Here is a 13,223-nt window from a genome sequence, read left to right on the forward strand (position 1 = left end):
TAATGACCATGCCGTTATAAATAGACATTTTGGGGCATAAGCTGGAGTTGGGCACATCTTATCTTCAAAAGCAACATACACATTCTAGAGAAAATCCGTAAGAGAGATACGAGTCTGGCCAAAAGCAGGGAGGGCCTTTGCTAAGATGACAAGATGAGGCGCTTAAGTGTATGTATTTGAAGATGAGAAGGCTACAGGGGGGATCTTCTTGCGCTGTATAAGTACCTTAAGGGGGATCACAAGGATCTGGGGGATGGATAAATTTGAACTAAGCAGGAACAGAAAAACATGTGGACAATCCTAGGCTTTAAAATAGAAGGAATTTATATTAAACAAAATTGTGGTGGTTTATCCAAAGTGGGCTGCTATCTAGCCATGTGGAATTTTTTGTCCAGGAGACTTCTGCAGCATATAAATAATGCAAGAGCCAAGAAAATAAAAACAGATTGTTTGGACACCAGCGATATCTATGGATATGTATGGGATTAGATGCTTAAACATGGTAATTTTGCTTATGCACAAGGCTTATGTTTAGCATCAGTAAGGCATATCCTTTTCTCTTCTCAGGTTACTACAGGGGGTTGGGGAGATGGTGACTACATAGACACGGTAAGAAAAAAAATGGATATAGTCTTGATAAACTGATGATGTGGAATGTTTTTTCTAGCGCCTAGCTGTACAGCATAACTTCTAACACACATGCAGAAACATCAAGGACGTACTTAGTGCACCATTCTTAAATGACAGATTAGGAGAGCAAGAAGTTAAAGTGTCTCTCGCCTGCCTATCAAAGTCTAACCTAAGGGGCATAAGGACCCCTCCTGGTTCCTGACCCCTGCAGCTACCCCTGAGCTTTGGGCCCTGCCCCAAAATCCTGCGATTCTGTTCCCAACATACTCTAAATAAAAGTCAGAGCAGCACAGGTTAAGTGCTTGAAATTCTTTGCTTTGGTCAGAAAAGGGACCAGAGGAGAGCACTAACAGGCATCTCCCAGGGCTGGTGTTCAATGACCTAGACACTCTTATATTTCTCTTTTATTGGCAAGTTTGTACACGAACAAGAGAATACATTTCAAAGGGAACGGCTAGATCTCAGATGGTGAGATTTCATGTAAAATGTCTCATATGAGAAGAGCCAAAACCAAATCCCATCTAAAAACCCCCGCAAACCCCACAGAAAGTGAGGCCGGTATGAACTGGTGCCAAATTCAGCCAGACCCCAAGTTCACCCTCTTCATTACAACCATTTGTAATACAACCGTCGCCGAAGTACACGTAAAGCCACACTTGCAGCACAGCAGAAGACATCCCTCCCCATTTCCACCATCTCAGGTGCCGACTGCCGGCAGAGACGGAGCTGAGCCGACATGGAGGACTGCTGAAAGTTACGCCCACCCGCCAGAAAACTATAAACCATCCTGCCTCAAACCGTCAGACTCCAAATACATGAAACAAACAGGGGAAAGGAGAAAGATATAATCCACCAGAAAGCGACGGCAGCGCGGTTTTGTACGCAATCTGTACGGGGTGACGCTGGCGAGGTGCCAGCTGCGGGGGTCTCTGGGAGGAGAGGCCGGGGCTGCCCCGTGCTGAGCGCGGCCGGTATCGTCCTGGATATTTAATGGCAATTTGGAAACTAACCCTCTTTCAGAGAATCGAGAAATTCTTCGGAAATTATAGAGTTACCTGCATCACAGCAGTGAAGCGCACGTGATGAAGAACATTGCTCCGGGGGCCGCTCGTTTCTTCAAGAAACGATCTTAGTTTTAACTTTCCAGTTTTCCAGACTGGAGCGCCACGCGCATCTCGGCCCAGAGAAACACGTCTACCTCGTTACCACCGCGCGCCATCGGCCACCGCTGAACGTTCTGCTCCCTATCCCATTTATTCAGAAGAAACGTGCTACTGACGGACCACCACCAGCGCCGGAGCCCACAGTGACGGGAGAAGGAACACACAGAGGTAACGTGAAGCGCGTTACCTCCGGGACGAGCCGTTCCCCTCGGACGCCCTAAACCCGACCTGTCGGCCTCGACTCTTGACGGCTCTTCGCCTCCTCGGAGATGGCTTCTGGACCCAGCGCCCCGCGGAGGAGGAGAGGGTAGGCCTCAGCACCCGCCACCGGCACGGCCCGCTCGTTGCTCAACGCTTGACGCCACGGCTTCCTCGGAATACGCCTGGCCTTTCCTTCATGGCACCTTGCAAACGCTCTCGACGCGTTTTTGCCGAACGCTACGGCGCCCAGACGGCGTCGTTAAGGAAAAGCAGAAGAAACCTTTAAGCTTAGTCTTTTCCCTCAGAAAAAAATCAAATATTACACGCCGCGTGAGGAGCAACTCTCTGGATACCTTTTTTAAGGGGCACTCTTGCCCCTGGCCAGAAGCTAGTGTTTTATTTTTGTTGGATTGGGAGTTTTACATCCCGTTGAGACGAAATCTGGATCTGCTGCTGCGGTTTCACGTCGGGTGCCTCGACGTTCCCAAACTAAACAGGAAGCCCTTGTCAGGACAATACTATTTAAGCGCTGGCCTAGCTAGCCTGTGCTGTGTCTAGATAATTCAGATTAATGAGGGATTATTTCCTGTGTTCGTGGCTGACAATACCCAAAGACATTCTGGGGTTGTGCAGTGATAAAAACTGAGCTATATTAAGGCAATAGAATGAAGCTATTAATTTTAAACAGAGAGCAGAAGAGAGAACGGATACTGCCCTGCACTCCCCAACGGTGACTGAGCTTTGAGTCTGAGCCAGGAAAAAACCCACAAATACAGGTTTTCCGAGTTTAGGACTGACATCTTCGCTATGTCCACTGAGCTCCATAACCTTACCTATATGTTAAAAAGGCCGAGGGATATCTGAAGCAACGGACTAGAGCGTAAGCGTGATGACAGGCTAATGGGAGTTCTGCTTTTGTCCTCAGTGGATGCGGCTGGACTAAAACTAATCCTATTCAAAATACACAACAGCAAAGGTCAGTCCAAACAAAAGATAAGGATCAAATCGCAGGCAAAACCAACAGAAGCTCCTTGGTAGTTTCACCCCCCGGGGGAGCTGCTGGTCTCTGGAAGGAGGAGGTACGTCAAAGGAGTAACGTACACTCTCTTGCAGTCACCCAGTAGGTACGAGGTAAGGCACAGCGTTCCCTCGCTCCGCCAAAGGCAGCTGAGCCCAGACGTGAGCCAGCAGATTGTTAGTATCACAATTTAATTTCTTTTCCAATTTCAGAATACAGGCCACAGGCTTACTTCTTCAGTTATCCAGCATCTTGTGTAGATGTTATGGATGACTGACTTGCTCACCAGCAACTAAATAAAGGCTTAAGCCAATAGGCTGTAGACTGTAGCATTATTTATAGCCTTTAGGATATAACAATGAACTATCCCTCTATGGAGAAGAAACAGTGGTGTCCACGGTGTTCGAAGAAGAAACACGTTCCTGTATAAACAAGTCTGTATGTTCCCGATGAAGGAAATGAAGAGTGGCAATGCAGCACATCCAATAATTCTCAGCCAGCTGTCAGTCTAGCCAGGAAAAAAACAGATCAAAAGCAAACTATTTTTTTTCCTTGTGCATTCAAGCACAGGAGACATTTTCTTATCATCATTCTTTCCATTTTATAATATCATCATTTAGATATGCAGATTCTAAAAGCCAGACCAAATACTTCAGTTATTCTCAGACTGCATATCCTCTTCACTGGTCTTTACTGGGCACAGTTTGAAACCTGCCTACGTATCATTTCTAGCCGTAACACTATTCACTTCTATAAAGAAGGAAATGAAGAGCTGCGTGAGACACGGGTTAAAAAAAATAAATCTAAGCTTTGCAATACAATCTAAACTGCATTACTGGGCCACCTCTTTGTACCAATTACAGTCTTTTTCAGACTTGTATGAGCATGATAAGATCTTCAGGTATACTTAGAAGGGAATCAGAGCGAGTCTGATGGCCCAGCCTACAGGCCAGCAGCCAGGCAGCCCTATTTAAAAAGATACGGTTTCCTTCAGGAGAACCTAACAGGTTAATTAAGACAGGAAAACTGCAACAGCCCAGGCACACGTATGATTTCATCTAACCTACCATGAGCTGCTACTAGGCAAAACTGTCACTAAAAATAAAAAAGCACCACACGAGCTTAATTTCTTCCCGTATTTTTGATGGATATGACTACCTCTTTCAACCGTGCAAGGCATTTTCTCTGACATTTTTTCTGCAGTTTCTACACATCGTTCTCGATTTGCTATTTCCAAGGCAACCCCACAGTAGAATTTCAATGGTTTGCAGGGACTTGCAGGGTTCAGTCATACAAGGCAGACTGAGCTGGTCTAAACCTCCTGTTGCTGAAGGAGCATGCAAGTGTGGAAATCAGGCAAGCATTAAAAGGTATAAAAGAAGAAAAATAGTGCTGATCTTACTGTACTTGCAAGCACAACAATAGATGCCCAAGATGTTTGAAGGCTGTATTAGTCAAGAAGTTAGCTTGACAAAAGATCACCTTGCACATAACAAAAATCCATGTAGGACACAGGATGCACAGAAAGAACGATTATGATATGCTGAAAACCAGGACCAGCTAGAGCTCCCTTTGCCATCAAAGGGGAGAAACAGCACTGTTACAACATACTTGAGCTCATCCCACGGCGTGTACCTAAAATAGTTCAGGTGAATCGCTTCCTAAAAATGCTTATTTCTGTTCTTTAACTGTAAAAGGAGCCTAAGGCAATCAGTTCAAATGTGTATGTCTACACTGAAAAGGTCTAAAGAAAGATGAATTAATTTCTCATTAAAAGAGATTCTCTGCAGAATCACTGAAAGTTCCTTAAAATTATGCAGTGGTGAGATATCTGAGGAAATTACCACCCTGACACTGGAAATGGGGTCCACTTTTTTGATAATACAAATAGCCATCCAACCCCTCTCCCCATGTTTACAAAATTTAAGTTATCACAGTATTACTGTACAAAAAGGGCAATCGCCAATATGCAAGGAACCGGATGACTTGATTCTACTAAAGGGAAATTCTCACAATGAAGTTACCATTTCCACTCTCCCAAAATAAACAACAAACAGGAGTCTTAAAGGAGAAAATAAAACAACGTTCCAGAAAGCTATTGACTATTTCTTCACGATAAATTCAGTTCTTAACGCAAAACTGTCCACCTCACAATAAATACAGACTGATTAAAGGGTAAGAAGTGAACAGCACCCAACTTTAAGCACTTCGCTCTACGCTGAGGTCAATGAGCGTGAAGAGAACATTGCTGCTGCGGCTTGTGTTGCATGTTTCAATCCAGTTTCTAGAGTTTCCAAGCCTGGTAACTCTCACAAGCATTAAACTTCCTAAGTGCTAGCATAACTAAAAACTACTACTAGGATGAAAAAAATACACTGAATTGACTGCACATGCTTGGTTAATTCCCAGCAACTCTGCTTCTCTCTATTACTTTTTGGATGCTAAAGCATATTCCTGTAATTCAAAAGTAAACAATTCTTCAGGAAGGCTATTCAGACAGAAACTGAACTGGAAACATCTGAGAAGCAGGCACTCGGTTTGCCAGTTAACCAGCAAATCCTCTGACTCATCGGAGGAGTCACCGCGCCGACAGGCAGCGCACGCTTTCATTTTCATAAAATGCACAGGACTTGTCATGCTGCACGAGGGAAAAGCATCCGGCCTCCGCAGATCAAAAGCATTAACCTTGAAATGATGAATGGCCACCAGCAGCCTTCTGACAAGTCAGTCAGCCTACAGATATTAAGTCAGGCTTACTAACTAAGCTCAGCCTGGGGAGCTGCTCAAATCTCTACCATGAGCAAGGACTTTTCCCTTCTAAGGACCTGTCTCACCTTAAGCAGTTTGCTTTATGCTTTTCCTCACTCGGGGGAGGAAGGAAAGGGTGGAAGAGGCTTTCAGTCCCTCAAAACAATAGACTATGAACTGACCAGAATATCTTCTCTTTTACCAGAGTTATTAAAAATTATGTCACACGAGGACAAACAGAAAGTCTAGCTGTCTCGCTTCAAGAGTCTGACAGAGCAGGGACACGGACATTTTGCTCTATCGGGCAGTCAGGGTTTGGGGACCCTCTGCCAAGTTCAGTCACATCACATAAAGACCTTATTCCCAAGAATTCCCAGGCAGCGGCCAGCTGGAGAGCACACCGACACTAGGCAAGGAAACAGAGGTGAGATTTCCCTGGCATTGCTTGCACGGGCTACGAAGCGATAAGCTCCTATTTCTATTTTGAACTCTTCGAAACCCAACTTGTCGTGGGCCACTTGTAGAAATTGCTGCCAACTGCCCCAAATTGTGTAAACCTCTGTCGTGCTAGACCATGATTTTAGGAAAAGCTGTGACTACCACTGCTCTGCAAAGGGCCGCAGTGGAAGCCCTCACTGCAACGCAGGAATTGAGGGTCAGTACGCAGCACTAGTGACCGGCACTTGGCGATGCTGCATTTTTAAGTACCGATGATTTTCCATCTTGAGCAGAAATCGCCCATTCACTTAGAGCTGCTTTCTGTTTCCCTGGGGACGAGGAAAAACCAGACCCTGCCAGCTTTATCTCCGCTCGTGAATCACAGCCCAATCTTTCTAGTCTCCTTGACTACAGCTAAATAAAACAGGGCCAGGAATCGTTCGCTGGCCGTTAAGTGCTTGAAATAACACGATGACTGCATTGCAGTCAGTAAGTTTTATGGCAGGGAATTTGAGGATGTATGTTTCATGCCCTGGGCTGTGGCATAAAGGGCATCCAGGGGTGCCTGAGGTTTCAAAACGCGCTGAGGTAGTGCTAGAGGAAAGTGCAGAACGAAGGGAGCCAAGAAGAACGGTCCCTGGCGTATGTTGCCCCAGCACATCGGAGGGATAAACTGCCCCAGGACCTGCTAACGGGGGGGATGGACAATCGGCAGTACCATGGCTGAGTTCACTCCCTGAATCTTATTTAGCAGTACAAATGTAGCCTGTGTGAGAGCAAAACAACAGACCATCTCTCCCGAGTACTAAATCTGAAGATAAGAGCTGATGGACACGGGGACGCAAAGTCCCACAAGCGAGACGGTGATGGTCAGGATGAAAAACCTGGATTCTGAATCAACACCTCACGCTCCAAACCCCAAAGTTACCTTTGCTTTACTGGGTTGAGTAGCTCCCATTGTAGAGACAGCCTCATCCGATGCCTCAGTTTCATTTCAGTTACAGGGTCTCATCAGCTACTTAAAGACACACGAAGAACAGCCTGAAAAACTTGAGGCGACAACAACGTTTCCCGCAAGAAATAATCACCTGAATCAGTTTTCACATCATAAAAGGGAAAAAACACTGACTGTATTTCTTCCTGTTCTGAAGCTCAGTAATTTATTCCTATTTCAAATAAATCCAGAAGGGCAAACCGTTTTTTTGCTTAACCCCTAGGTTTCAATGAATATGAACTGAAAGAGAAAGAAAAAAACCTCCCAATGCATTCTTCCTAACCATCCACATCAGTAAGTCTTTTTATCCAGACTAAATGGAGTATGTAAAGCCTCAGAGCAGGAAAACAGTATTATAATGGGATTTTGGAGGAAAACGAATTCCTAAGAGCAAGTCGCACACAACTTCCCTACACTGTCCTTGCTTAATTCGGTATCCACAGAAAACTAGTACTGCACGAATGAAGCAACCTCTTGAGAAGCAACTACATGAGAACTAATAAAACAGAACACGTTAAAATTATTGCCAGGAAATCTCTAAATCTTTGCCATATATTTTCACAATGTGCTTGCCTACATTTGACCTTGGTGCAATATTTATAAAATACAACTGTCAGAGAACGAGAGCACTTCCTTTCAACAATCCCAAGGTGGTATGCAAACTGGTTTTTTTCATTCAGCGTTCAATCTTGGGACTTCAAACGGAGAATTGAGTTCACCTGCAACCAGAACAGTAGAAATACATAAAATAAGCCTCCAGCAATAACAACTTCTTCCCCAGGAACACTTGCAAGTTTTCAAACTCAGACCTAAGACTGTCAAGGCTGTACTTTTATCAGTCATCACTCTACCCCAAAGAGGCTGACACAATAATTTTGAATACTAATTGATTCCTCTCTTTTTTAACATGAGTTTAAATCCACCCACTCCAGAAGCAACAGATCACGTGGTAACATACAGAATTATTTGCTCTCAGCCAAGCACCTGCTTCTATAAAGGGAAACAATACTGCTTAAATGTCACGGGGAACTATTTGTGACTGGAGCTTACTGCAAACCTACAGATGGATGGAAGTTAACTTGATCCTGAAAACTACCCCAGAATGCATGCAGGCTGACAGCCACTTTTGGCACCTGAGATGGTCAGAAGAAATGTACTGCCTATATGAACCAAGCCTTGCTTCTGGATCACAGTATTTTTACAAGTGGAAGCAGCACACATTCAGCAGAAGGAGCTCACTGTTATAGCTGCTGTGAACTAAATTAACAAAATTTTCTTATGTAAAGATGGGGTCCATCAAATAAAATACTCCCAAACTCTTGCAGTACAAGTATTATCTGCAATGAAAGAAATGAGAAAGTCTTTTCTTGCAATACTAAAAGGTAAAATCTTCTGGGATGTCATTCAGAATGTTTGGAGTGATCATGTATTCAGATCACATGGATTTAAGTAAGGTCAATTAGTTTCAGAAAAAGTCAAGGATCATCCAAAAGAAATGCAAATTTCGTTAGGCTTGAGCTTCCATGCTCCTGCCTCAGCCACCCGTAATTCTTACACTTCTTACAGTACAGCATCGACTTTTATAGATTCAGAGATTTTTATAGAGAAGGAGTGAGCATAATTTTGACAACTGTAAAAGACCAACCACAAAGCACAACTCAAATCTCTGCTCTGGACTAAGAGCTCTGTAATTGGGCGTCTTGTATCTTGCTGTTCAACTGCTTAAGCACTGTGACAGTGAGAGTGCCTCACACAATATTCTTTCCTTGTCTTTTCTTGTTGGTTCATTCCTGATCAGGTAGGTAACTTTTAACTTCACGGTAAGCCATCCAGTGCCAACACTTTACCTGGAAAGTATCTTTGTTAACACTCTTGTTCCAAAGACCAAACTCTTCTTTAACTGGTATTTTCCAAAATCCACCTCATGTTACGAACGCATTTTCCACACCATACTGTGTGTTTCTGCTGTTTGTTGGGAGATCATAAACACAACAGCTATAGCTGTAATAATAGCTATATATAATAGCTATACAGTAGGCGTACAGACCTGGTTAAGAAAACGCAGTCTGAGGGACTCCATTCTATCAAAAACACGCTTGCAAGGTGCGCACCGCTGAAATTTTTCGGCAAGAATTATTTGGGTCACCAGACTGTCTTTTTTTTGCTTGTGGATTTGATTGCCATTTTTCCCACGGAATATGAGAAAATCATCATCCATCCTGTAAGTGAGAAAAACACCAGGCAAACACACACTACTCCAGGCCACATGAGGTATCCGTCCCTCTCTCTTGGGGGTTCGTAATGCCGCCCCTTCCTCTCCTCCACGCGGTTCACACACGCAGGCTGAGGTGCCCTCCTAGAAGGCTCCACCTTTATTTCAGCCAGCGCATGCAACAGCTGAATTAAGTATCTTTACAAAGTTCTTAAGGTTGTCTGAACGGTAGTAATTGTATTAAGCTGAGCCCGTTTTGATCGGTACTAAGCGTGAAATTTTGTCACTCGATTAATACCTCACTCTGCCACAGGCGTGAACAGCAGAGCAACTGAAAATGTTTCCTAGAGACCAGGCATGTTGTCTCAGCTGCAAACTTTGCTCTCTCCAGCCACAGAGTCAGAAACTGGAAGCGTTTTCTAATGGAGCAACAGGGACTTCTAAACACATGGTTAGCCCGGTCATCCGAGGGCAAGTCTGTTTCAATTACTTTTTATTTTAAAACCCCAAAGCCCTTTGCTGTACAGTGCTGTACTTTCTGACTTTGTCAAAGGAGAGCCGCTACAATTTCTAGGTCAGTAGGTCTCCAGTACTGCCCTTTGGGTATATTTTCACAAGACTCAATACAGTTAACGTGTCAGACATCCCCCCAGTAAATCTCTCCTATTGTCTGTTGCTTTAGAGAACCACTGCTTTCACATAAAAATATGACGACTTTTATTAAAAGATATTGATAATTTTTTTTTTAATAAAACTTTACAATGATTTACACTTTCTAAATGGGTCTGTAAATGGTCGTTCATAATCTGAATTGCATCTCCCTTGCTCTGACAGTGAGAAACTAAGAAAGTAGCGTCCCATGCTATAGCATCTGCTTGACACTGTCCTCATGCAAGCAAGCCGGACTGATAGACCGCAAAAGCAACGGTGTCGGTGTAGAACAAGGTGAAAACTCCAGTTCCTCAGCACTGCCTTCAACAGACACCGTATCTATCCTTAGGGCTGAGTTGACAGCATAGGATATGAAAAACATTGTCTTTATGATATTGCCATAATTTTTGTTCTCCCTTCTCTTCCTTTTAAAGTAGATTAAACTAATGGGCAAAAGCCCTCATTATAGGTGTCATGCCTAATAATGTGATTCCCACAGTAGCATCAGACTTTTCCTCCCTAAAGACAAAAAAAAGCACACATTGTGCAGGATTTAGAGACAATTCCTTTGTTCACTGTTAGCACATTTTTAAAATTGGACTTCCCTTTTAGCTACTTCATTAATTTATCATAATCAATGCATGGGACCAGACTCCAGTCACTTTAGATTATCTTTCAAGATCTCCACAAAGCACAAACTCCCAAATCCCAAAGAAGAAAATTAACATTTCATGTCTCTTGCTGAGCCACCTGGAAATATGAAGAGATTGTTTCTTAAAAGCTAGGACACTCCTCAAGCATTTCCCTTCATTTCTTTCTGTCCATTATTACCTCTCAGCTGTGCAAGTCCAAAGATTTGGAAATGCTGAAAAATAACCTCTTCCTTTAGTGGAGCTTAATATGAAAATATATTTGGAGGTTAGGATCATTATGATCATCCGGATCAACGGAGACAACCTTCTCAAAGCTAAATATCACAGTTTCAAGGGAAGCTGATCTCTTGATAGAGGGAGTCCAGACAGTAATTCATGTCAGGCTTGAGTTTAAGTCAGGCTTCTGTCTGGAAACATCAAAATTATTAATTATCTCATGTACAAAGAGTGACAAAAATACTCACTAATACATGAGCACTGATAAACTCTTTCGGTAGGAGACTAAGTCGGTCACATTCTATTGGGAAGGAAATGTATTTTTTTTTAAATTTATTTTACTTTCTGATTAAAAAGTCTAGGCAAACGCATTGTGCTAGTATCTCCATCCTATATAACTGGCACATGAGATTTTAGAGAAGAAATTCTAACAATTGTTTGGTTTCCTTTCTCTCTCCTTAGCTCTCCATTCACTCCTGGAAATTCCCAAAGTGATACGGGACCATTTCCAGAATGAAGTTCAACAGCTGTGTAACAACCCTCGTCTTTCTTGAGGGTTCCATGACATGGAACACAAAGTGAAGAGAAATGCTGTACCTGGTCAAAACTGATGCTGTAGGAAGGCAAAATGTCACTATCCCTATTCCAAGCTGTGATATTGGTTCCCTTTAGATCTTAAGGAGAACAGACCACAGTTAACCACTCGCTCCACTTCCAGCAGCCTCTGAAAGCTTTGGGCTTTCATCCTGTTCGGCTTGCTAAAGGCAACGCGTTCAAAAGCCAGAGTGACATGTTCGTATGTATGCAGCCGAGTTATTAAACAGCTAAATTTCTTTAGCTCGGCTTAAATCAGTTCTTCCACAGAATCTCATTTTTACTTTGAAACTGAGGAGCACTGTGTACTGTCTAATTTACTAAAACACCTCTGGTTCAGACGTACAGGGCTTTCTGGTTCATAAAGCCACAGGTTTAGACCATAATACCTCACTGATGTGATAAACTGCTGATCTGTAATGCACACTTAGGTAGGAAGATATGCCAGAGGTAGAAATCCCCAGCTGCCGGTCCTTCACACATACTGAAGTAGAAAGGATGAAGTCCTGATGCAAACTGATCAAATATGCATGTGTTTTGCTGGAAGAGAAAGAGAGCTGATATCCTAGAGATGAAAAATAAGCAATAAGGAACCACAGCCAAGTCTAAGTCACTATCCCTGCGCCGCGCAGTACGCCAACAGCAGACTCTGCTTTGTGTTTTTGATCTTCAGAAGATGTCTCCACCTGTGTTTCAGGGAAATGTCAGTAGATTAGTAAAGTAAAAGACTTAACGAAGAAAAAATTTTCTGGTCTGTTAAAGCAACTACATCAAAGTGTCAGATCGTTTCGGCAAGCACATACACACCACACATTCTCTCTCCAGGTACATTATATGTATAATGTATATATTTACATATTTAGAGATAGATTTATTACATACATGTTAAAAGGGGAAGATGTGCCTTGTGTGCTGTATCAGTTGACTTCAGCTAAAGCTGTTGAAGACCGTGGTTCCTATTTAATGGCTGCAAGAGATTTGGATAGTCAAGCGTCTGGATGAGGAAGCAATGGTATTTATAAGACTAACAAATATTTGGGTTCCTCTGGTTTTATAATCACTATACTATAATAGGACAAAATAGAGGAGTCAGATGGGTGACTGACAGCAACAACAAACAGAAACTTTCACGATTCAGGCTCTAATTATGTGGAATGCACTGGCGAGAGAGGATGACCCACAATGTCACTAAATAGTCTAGCACATCACTCTTTCTATTCCATGTCAAAAAGGTTATTCCTGCTCCTCCACATACAGCAGCGCCAGTTACCTTCCGATTACTTCGAGACAGAAATTTACTGAATCTGATTGATATTCAGCTTTTCTTCCCGCCAAGATGTTTTGTGTTTACTTTGCTTATTCATTAGTAGTTTCCTTACACGCTGACTAGATTATAAACTGGAGAACGGTAAAGCAAATAAACAGAGATTAAATAAAGCTGCAGCAGAGTTATAGCTTTAAGAATTAAATCCAACCCCTAAACTGCAGAGGCAACTCTTCAAAAGTCATTTTAAGTAGAGTATCTACATTTGCAGTCCAACTTCCATTTAAAGTGGATGACAAGTTTAGCAAGGATAATACCCTTCAAATACTAGCCGATTGGGGAGGCAAGGACATTTGCTCAATTTACCGATAGTATTATCCTCCTGGCTTGCTGGGAGTTGATCCCCCGCTGTGAGCTAACAATAAGAGTTTTCCTTCTGAA

General features: G+C 42.9%; 1 protein-coding gene across 2 annotated transcripts in view; it reads right to left on the reverse strand.

Annotated features, from left to right (window-relative positions):
* The window catches only part of NAV2 (neuron navigator 2), a 420,329-nt gene that overhangs the window by 251,237 nt on the left and 155,869 nt on the right, over positions 1-13,223 (reverse strand). The gene's annotated exons all lie outside the window — the stretch shown is intronic.

Source organism: Haliaeetus albicilla, chromosome 16 (assembly GCF_947461875.1).
Source record: "Haliaeetus albicilla chromosome 16, bHalAlb1.1, whole genome shotgun sequence".
In the NCBI taxonomy this organism is placed as follows: domain Eukaryota; kingdom Metazoa; phylum Chordata; class Aves; order Accipitriformes; family Accipitridae; genus Haliaeetus; species Haliaeetus albicilla.